Below are 10,171 nucleotides of genomic sequence, written 5' to 3'. Positions count from 1 at the left end.
CAGGTTGTGTGTCACGGTGGTTCTCTGGTTTCACAAAGGGAGTATGTAGGGTAACCAGGCCTCTGAAAACATGAGAAACACTGCAAGAAAAATACAAATAAAGCCATAAATATCAGTCTTTACTTAATGATTTGTGTGTTTTGGTTTTGCCTTAAGCCCGTTATTAGTTTTGCTGTTTGGGGCGGTTATTTTGTTGTTAGGGTTTTGCCATATTAGTCTGGTTTTTTTTTTACCTTTGGTAAGTTCTTTTCTAGTTTGTTTCTCTTGCTTATTTTTTAGTGTTTTAGTTGGTTTTGAGTTTATTTGGCGGTTATTTCAATATTTTATTGGAGACCTGAGTCTCCTTATTGTCTGTGTTAAATCCAGCTCTGTTTAAATAGTTATCTAGTAATTCTTCTTTTGTTCTCCTGTCTTCATGACTGTGCTTTGTTTCCCTTTTATAACATTTAAAAAATATCTTCGAACTAACATCCTGCAGCTGAGCATCAGTCTGCATTCCAGTCCAAATCAACAAGCTTCATTTAAATACATTTCAGATTCAATTAAATCCAGCTTTTGGTTCTCAGGTTCTTTATAGCTGGTGTCGCCTGACGAACATTACAGAGCAAATTTTGACCACAGCAACACAGCAAGTCATCAGTGTTTATAAACTTAATTCATGCTTTTCTGTCCTCCTCATGTTTACTGAGTATTTATTTGATTTGTAAAGTGAGATTTAACACTCACACTATTTTCCCTTAAACCTCCTTGTGTGTGTTTTGTGTTTATAATGCATTTTCAAAAGTGATAGCAACATAATCTAAGAAAACATGTCCTGTATTTTAATGATGGTTGGGATTTTGGATTCGGTTGTTTTTGGTTTTAATTACTGATTAAAACTAGAAAAACAGAAGAAATTTGATCATAGGTTGGGTGTAGTAACTTCTCTTAATTTCTTGCCTGTCTTTTTTTTGCCAACATCTTTAACCACTATATTGTGAAACTGTAAAAACAAATGTGAAGACAGAAGGCGAGAAAATTGTGGTTTTGTTTTACTTAAATAAACAGCGGCATATCTCACCGAGGACTCCTTTCATAACAGCCCTTAGCTCATTATGTTCAAGGCCAGACATGATGTTTGTTTGCATTAGCAGAGGGAGCGTTCACATCCTGAACTGCAACAAAAGCTTCAACACTGCGACTTAAAAAAAAAAAAATGTATATAAATATAACATCCTCCTATCATTCCTCCATTCATCCAAACCTCTGGTAATGTGAACTAGTTCAAACATGACACATGAAACGATGCCCAAATGTTTAATAGTTTTAAACTTAAGGCGTAGCTACTTTGCTTTAAACAACATACAGTATTTTACACGTTTATTGTTCATTTGCTGATGTCCAATCTGAAAAAAATTTGCGTTTACACATAATATAAGCTACCCGCCCATAGTGCAGCTAAAAGCAAAGTTAATTTCGACACTTTAGCATTTGTGGGGAATGCCATCCGTTGGTTGTCTCCAGAAATCCTTCTCATTCCAGCTGGAAACTGTGTTGATGCAGCTGTGCTCAAACTGGTGCTGCTGGGAGCCTCCTAGGCACCTGATACATACATATGAAAACAGATCAGAAACAAAGAGGTTTCTGGGCATTATAGATGAATATATAGCTGGTAGAATGTATATATTTGTTGTTTATGTGATTTATGGAGTAGTAAAAAGCCAACAAATTAGAAACAATAAACATGTTTTAGGTGTACAAAATCTAGAGACAATAGAATAAAAGCTTGTCAGCTAAAGCTAATGTTGATTGAACCTGTCATTAAAACTTTTATGACCAAATAACATCCAAAAATGGCAACTTTTAGCAAAGTGCACAAATCAAGCATTATATGTGCTAGGTAGTACTCCAGCTTTTATTATTGTTGTTTCATATAAGCCATTGAAACTTTTCTAACTGTGTTGAAGCACTTTTACTGATTAAGGCTGTAAAATTCGTAATTAAACATTAATAACATTAATTAATTTCTCAAAACTTTATTTAGCTCCTCAGTTTTTCTTTTAAATGCCACAGTGCAGGATTGGCCAAATATTCAGTACATTTTCAATTAGTTAATTAGTTTAATTTTTGTTATAATTGTAAACTCCAAACTTTCTCCCAAAGTACCCATATTTCAGGTGCTTACAGAAAACTCTCCAGAATGTACATTACATAAAATATTTAGCACTTTGGGTCAAGGAATTCTTAAAAGGGACATTATCATATTTATTTCATCGTTATAAAATAAAAAATAACTATTGCAAACAGTTGATGCACAAATGTGAATATAGTAAATATATAAATATATTAAATACTAATAGATCTAAACAACAGGCTAATATAAATAGCCTGATACAGTAAATAAATGCATTATTATAAACATATTTTACAAAATACAATAGAGTTATAAGTATTTAAGGTGTAAAGTAGTTAATATTATGAAACTGGATGCAGGTCAGCGCACCTGGAATTAAATAAAGTTAAAAACAAAAAGTAATGATGCGCTAATGACCAAATAACAGCATATTAACATAAATGAAAGCACAGAAACATGGTAAATTGTTCAGATAAATATGACCTTAACAGGGTGCTACTCAGTAAATACTAGAATGCTAAAACAGTTTAGTGAAAGCAGTTGTATGATGTATGCTAAAAGAATAAGCCACTACTTAACAAGTGCTAACGTGCTAACAATTTAGATAAGCCAAAAAAGGAAAAGATTTATGGAATAATGTAAAAATAGGCAGATTTTATGTAAAAAAAAAAAAAAGGATGAAAATTAAAAACATGATAAATATATGTAAAACATTCAGAAGGTTTTTGTCAAACTATCTAGAAAATGTTAGCATGCTAAAACTAGAATGCTAGAATGCTAAAACAGTTTAGTGAAAGCAGTTGTATGATGTATGCTAAAAGAATAAGCTACTACTTAACAAGTGCTAACAGTTTAGATAAGCCAAAAAGGGAAAAGATTTCAGGAATAATGTCCAAATAGGCAAGTTTTATGTAAAAAAAACAAGGATGAAAATTAAAAACATGATAAATATATGTAAAACCTTCAGAAGGTTTTTGGCAAACTATCTAGAAAATGTTAGCATGCTAAAACAGTTCCTGAGATTGGTTAACAATTAGAGTGTATAATGATTAAAGGAAGGAGCTGCTAGCTAGTGAATGCTAACAGGCAAAATCTGTACAAAACCGTGTAAAACGGTAAACTAATCCAGTATGACCAGAGTGAATATATTGACTGAACTGTAAACAAAATGGGGTCCCATTAATAGCTAATATGCTAGCACAGTTTTGACTAAAGTAGTGTCAGGAGATTTCAGGAGAGTTTCCTATTTTTTGTATATTTTTGAGTGTCATTGTTGCCAATTTTGGTCTTGCCATATTAGTTGATGCTAATGTTTTTAGTCTCTTATGCTACGTTCACACCTAAAGCAGCAGTAGCAGCAAAAACTTGCGTGCTGCTTCATTTTTTATGCTTGTACCAGCTTAGTTCTGATGCGTGGCTGAAGCATCTTTGCTGCTCTGGCTGCACGGTAGAAAAGTGGGTCTGATGCTTGTTGGGGGGAGCTACTCTATCCTTCCTTTCCCTGGAACAATGGCAGCTATATTTGCTGTGATCAGTGGGTAAAAAGTTATTTTAAACTTCATCTGTGCAGTCAGTTCATCCAGAGAACCATCCTGCCCTCAAATATTATTTCTGTCTGAGCCGCTAAGACTCCACCATAGCGGCGGTGCTCTGTCACTAGGAATCCCATTCAACAGCAGCCTCAGGTCCGGTCGCCTCTTTGCGTTTTACCGCAGAAGGTGGTTCTCATGTATGTAATCCAAACTGCAGGCACCAGGTTGATAAAAGCGAACATGTTTTGCCGGCAGATTTAGGTATTTTAAGTAAATTTAGGCGTTAATAAACTGTTTCAGAGGAGTGATCATAGCGATCTGCATCAGCAGTGCTGTGTCCGTCTCCCTGCCAGCTCCCAGATCAGCTTCTCTGATTGGTTGATCTGGCGCGTCGAGCAGCAAAAGTTAAATTTTAACTCCAGCAGTAGCTGCGTTTGTGGTGCGTCGCATGGGTCAGATGCTCAAACGCTAACGACACGCTGCTTCAGTTGCTCAGACGCGCTGTGGGACCTTTTGCTGCGTCTTGATGCGCGTCAATCGTTGACTTTGCATGTAAACTAGCGGCTTCTGCTGCCTTTGCTGCTTGCAGTGTGAACATAGCCTAAGTTTCTTCATGTAGCGGTATCCTCTCAGCTACAAGTTTAGATTGTTTTTATCTTTTCCCCCTTGGTTAATATTGTCTTTGTGTCTCAGTTCATCTGTTTTTTTGTTGTTGTTGTCCCCCCCCCCATTAGTCTTCCTCCCTTAGCTTCACTGTGATCATTCTGCCTCAGCTGCTCCACTTGGCTTCTAGCTAAACTGATTATTTTTTCCGTTTTCCTCCCCTGCCTCAAAATATAAACTTAAAAGGTATTTTTGTTGTTTGTACGATTCTTTGCCTGTCCATTCCTCTCTATGAAGGGATTAGTAGACACTTAGTTTTGGTACAATGTTTTTGAACAAAGTAGACTGAGCTTTACTCAAAGTGGACGTACAACGTGACACAAAATCACAATTAAAGCGTCCAATGCTTCTAGTGAAGAAACAAACCTGAAAAGAAGCGTTTCTCCAGATGTTCAACCTGCCGCTGGTGCTTGTCGATGATTCGGTCCCGTGCTGAAACCTCAGCAGTAAGGTTTATAAGCCTTCTGGCCTGGTCATTAATAAGAACCTAAAACATAGAAGCCACCACAACAAAAACTGTTATACGAAACTAAATGCTGGTCTTTATTCTTTAGAATATTGTTATTTTGTCTCACTTTTAAAGAGGAGCCATCATGTTTACTGTAACCTCTTGATTTGGGCCCTTTCAGCCGTCTTAAATCCTGGATTATCCGGTTCATCTGGAGCTGCATGGATCCCTGTTCGGAGTCCAAGTTCTCTATCTGCTTCTGCAGATCTCTGATGACCCCCGACAGTCTGTCGTTACCAGCAGTCTGTATCTGCAGATCCTTCCTCACCTGCAGCATACTTCATTTTACTGGGCCTCGCAAAATAAGTCACACACCTCTATTTCTGTAATATCTGGTCAGATTATAGTTACATTTACTGCAGTCAGATGTTTGTGGGAAAGGTAAGGGATAAAGTTGAAGTTAAAGCTCCATACGCCTAAACCAGTATGCCATGTAGAAGATCCTACTAAGAGGTAGAAGAAGCTGCTCTCTTCAAGACAAAAAATGAAGTTGATGAAGTGTATATAGTACATAGTTATATACTATATATTGTATATAGGAGGGGTAACCAATTAAAAATCAGAGGGGTCCGAATAAAGAAAATTAACAACCAGGAAAGGTCCGGAGACATTTTTAATTATAATCCTTTACTTTAAACAGCATTTAACACTGAAATAAAATGCAGGTGTTTATGCATCCATGTTATACATTGAATTTTTAAATAAAAAATATTAAAAAAATAGCAAGTTTCTCCATTTTAACACCTAAATTGTTTTTGATGTAGAGAACAACAATCTTTCAGTTTGGTATATTGACAGTAAATGACCTCTGGTATATAGTATATTGTAATCTGTATATATATCGAATTTGTCTGCACCATCAACACCAAGTCAACAAGTTGCTTGTAAGTGCAAACCTACATGGCAATAAACTTGATTTTGATTCTTAAAACTAGCGCTATATATTACCATGAACACACCATCTACATGGTGAAACATGGAGGTGGCAGCATCATGATATGGAGATGTCTGTCTTTCGCTGGGAAAGAAAAGCTGCACATAGTACACTGCAAAAATAATCCTAAAATGAATAAAAATATCCTTAAAATAAGTTTATTTACCCTTAATTTGAGTGGGTAAAAGGGACAATCTGCCAATGGAATGAGTGTATTTACCCTTAAAATAAGATAATCACATATTATGCACTTGAAATAAGAGACGGCAGCTGTTTTTTTCTTATTTTGAATATAAATTGTCCAATTCAGTTGGCAAATTATGTTACTTACCTGCTCCATTCAAGAACAAATGCAGTTATTTCAAGGAAGTTTTACTAATTTAGTTTTACATTTTTTGCAGTGTAAATGGGACTACTGTATTTAAGTTTATTTCAAGGTTATTTGTTCTTATTCTGACTTTGAGCAGACTTTGGAATTACCTGTTTGTGAGTCCGACTTGCCTGTAAACTCTTTTTCTGAAGGCCTTCCAGATTCTTTGTTGCCACATGCAGCTCTTTAACCAACACGTCTCCCTGCCGCTCCAAAAACTGGACATCATTCCCCACCTTCTCCAGAAGGCGAGCCATGCCCAGGTTGAGCATCTCCAACTGGGATGCCGGAGTTTTTCCTCCAGGCACTGCGAGGCAGAGTCTCATCAACACGGCTGACAGCTGGAGAACTTGAATCACTCTCATTCTGATTTGATTCTAACTCCCTCTATGGAGCTCCAGAGATCTGCAGAGATCCTATAAACCAAGACCCAGAAGCTGCTGAGCTACATCCTCATCTGGTTGAAGTCTGGAAGTCAGAAGTGCACAGTGGTGGGAAAAAGGGAGGAGACAAAAACAGAGGGGTGTTTCTAAGATGGAGAAGAAAGAGTGAACTCCCATGTTAATATTGCAATTATACCTTATTCAAACTATTGAATATTTGCTTTTAAATTATCTGATTTTATAATTACCTTTTATAAAATGACTTACTTCTGAAAATCAATTACTTCTGAGAAATAAATGATAATAAAAATTATGATAAAAAAAATACTGCAGCTGTAAAAACACAAAGACTTTTGCAGTGGTGTCCAACTTTAAAGTTGAACTGTAAAACCTCTGTATCAATGCCTTTGTTTTAGATTTTTAAATATGAAGCAACACTGACATCTGCTGGTTGTTTGCTGAAACAATTATCTGAGATGTTCATCGTTGCGCTTATCATTACTTTTCTTAGGGTTTAGTGACAGAAAGCCTCTGTTTTTGGATTAATACAACACATATGTGAACACATTATTATCTTTTTTAACATTTTTAACAGTGTCCTGTCTGAAAATGTGGCAATAAGAATAATTGTCTTGATGCCAAAACTAGCCCAACAGATTTTACTTTCACAAGTGGAGCAGTACAGCTATCGCCATAGTGTTCCGCTTGATTTATCCATATAAATAGCTTTATTATAATTCATGCAGGGAGTTTTACAGATTTTATAAACACTGCAATGTAAGTAGAACAGGAAAGGAAAAACAGAAAAAAGGAGAAAAAATAAAGAAAGAGGAGATAAAAGGGAGAAAATGATAAAACATCTTCTGTCTGCTTCATCACCTGCAAAGAGATGTAAAAAAGAACAGCACAACCAACGGATATAGTATAAGAGATGCAATAAAGCATCAAAATAAACCATGAAGTATAAGTAGAATTATTTAATCTGACATGTATACTGTTGTAGCTGAAGAATATAGGCTTTTTTTGGGCTATGCATGTTTTCAAAACATGGTCTTTGTCTCTTATCTCATCAATGGTAATGAGATTATTTTAATTTATGATATATAATTGAAATATATTTAATTTATTTCTCTTTAGACTTGATTTTTATAATGTTTTATTTTATAGGAAGCTGCTAACAGTGACCTGCATCATGAACAGCAAGTCCAGGTATCTCTATAAAACAGACAGCAGAGCTACTAGAGGAGTGCTTTATTACAGGTTTAGATTGATGCAGCTCACAGATAACTTATTTTAAATAAGGGATGATCTCACAAAAAAAAAAAAATTGAACTGAATTTTACAGGAGCTGGAGGTTTATTTTCAAAATCATTCTATATATATCTTTCAGATCTGTTGCATTTCATGATAAAATTATTTCCATCCTAAATATTTCCAATTAAAGAACATCTAGACACATTTATTTAGAAATAATGCAGCTACAATTTTATTACTTCAGTTTAAAATTAGACCATTTATTATTATTCATTATCAAAAAATATGACAGCTCTTAGACTTAGACTTCTTTATTTTTCATTTTGTATGCACAAAATGAAATACAAAATGAAATTGCGTTGCATACAGCTTATGAACATTGCATTGATATTTCAAATGAGATGGAATACCTTTCCGGATTGTTACACACGAGTTATACAAAAAGTGCAGCAGTGGTCAAAGTGTAAACAGTGCAGTGGATAAAAACAGTGTGCACATTTCAATGGTTTAGTGCAAATAAGCATTTGTGCAAAAATATGTTATTTCCTTCAGTTGAGAATAGAAATGAGATGAACTGAAAGAGCAAAAAGTTAAACGTTTAAACTTAATTTCTGAAAAATTTGTAAAATAACAGCTGCAGTTTTTTTTCCCAACCACATAAACTTTTGTACTAAAATGAAAAAAAAGCTGAGGTATTATTAGAAGGCTTATAAAGACTTATTAAACATAATAAATCTGGCCGTTTGAAGGGTGGTAAAGCAGTGTTATACTGGCTTAAGACTGGGCTTATTCTAAACCGTCATGGGGGAAAGAGAAAAGGAAAGATGCCACCTGATGTCTCCTGAAAATCTGATCTATGATTTCAATCATCAAATTTGGCATTTAAGTTTCAAGTGATTAAGGTGATGGAGGATAAAAATGTTTCTTTCCACCTGCCAGTGAATAATGACTAAATGTTTTGTTTCTTAAAGCAAGACCTCCTCTGCGCCTCGTGGAGTCGCCTAATCAGGCGTGAACAGTTAATGAGGTAAATACCTGGAGTTTAACCGAGCATGGGAAACCTGAGAACAGTGGAGGATCAGAAGCAAGAGACAGAGGCAGCTGTCAGCTCCTGAAGCAGAGATCTGTTTGGGTCTCTGCTGAGATGATTTGAGATGGTTGGGAAACAGAAATCCCATTGCCAGGGATTACTATGCAGCTGAAACATCTGGCTTTCCTGCAGCTGGAGGTCTGATTTTCTCTTTGTTCTCCAGACTTTCTTCTGCTTTTAACTTTCCAGATCTCTGCGGATGAGCTGGCTTCCCGGGAATGATCACAGCAATGTGTGCCTTTCTTCTGTTTCTGATCAGGTGCAGAGCTTTGGCGACTGCTGAACAGAAAGGTTTAAATTCATGCTCACGATTGGCAAGTTTCTACACTTGAGATTTTTATGTTTCTCTGTTTTTTTCTGGAAATGTCGTTGAAAATTTAACCCTTTATAGGGCACTCAGGAAAAGACTTTGAATATCTAACTTTCAAGCAAAACGTGCACTGCAAAAAACTGAAATCTAAATCCGTATTTTTTTTTGGTAAAATAAGATAATTTTTCTTGAATTGAGCAGGTAAGAGAGACACTCTGCAAATGGAATAAGAACATTTACATTTAAAATAAGGGGGAAAAAAATCAGTCTCCTATTTCAAGTGTATAATATCAAAACGATTTGATTTTATGGATAAAAATGCACATTTTTAGATCATTACCTTATTACCTTTGTAACATTCAAAATATATGCACATTTTAATGGAAAAAATTTATGTCAATGTAATAACAAGAAACACATACTTGCCCGAATATACTAAGAAAGATAACAAAAGTGCCTCTATAGGAAATTCATGAAAAACACTCTGAGAGAGAAAGAACCACATTTTTTTTTAGGTACAACAAACCTTGGAGGCTTATTAACCTTTTAACTTTACAATTAGCTTTTTACTTTTGTCTCTTTACTTGTTGACTTTTTCTTTTCAACTTAATTTACAGTATGTAATATATTCTTCAAGGGCTCATCTAATTGGTCAAATGTCAAAATAAGATGTGCAGCCATTTAGCAGCATCTTTGCTGAATAGTTGGATATAGATGTTATGCTTCCAGATCTCACTGAGGGGTGGACTTGCATACCCCATTTCTAAGTGATCTAAGAAGATTTATTATTGGAAATATATCAAAGTTTGTTCAGAATATAAAAACTTTATATAAATGTAAAGTTTTGTTGGGTTCCAGCCCATGTAGGGATAAATGGAAATGAAAGAGCAGACCTAAAAACTAAAAAATCCATCAGAACAAATAATATTATAAACATACCGTATGGGAAAGGAGAAGCTAAGACAATAATTAAAAAAGAAATGAAGGAAAAATGGAAGAATAGATGGAACATGC

Source organism: Cyprinodon variegatus, unplaced genomic scaffold (genome assembly GCF_000732505.1).
Source record: "Cyprinodon variegatus isolate N-32 unplaced genomic scaffold, C_variegatus-1.0 Scaffold82, whole genome shotgun sequence".
Classification (NCBI taxonomy): Eukaryota; Metazoa; Chordata; class Actinopteri; order Cyprinodontiformes; family Cyprinodontidae; genus Cyprinodon; species Cyprinodon variegatus.
This window is presented reverse-complemented; position numbering follows the sequence as displayed.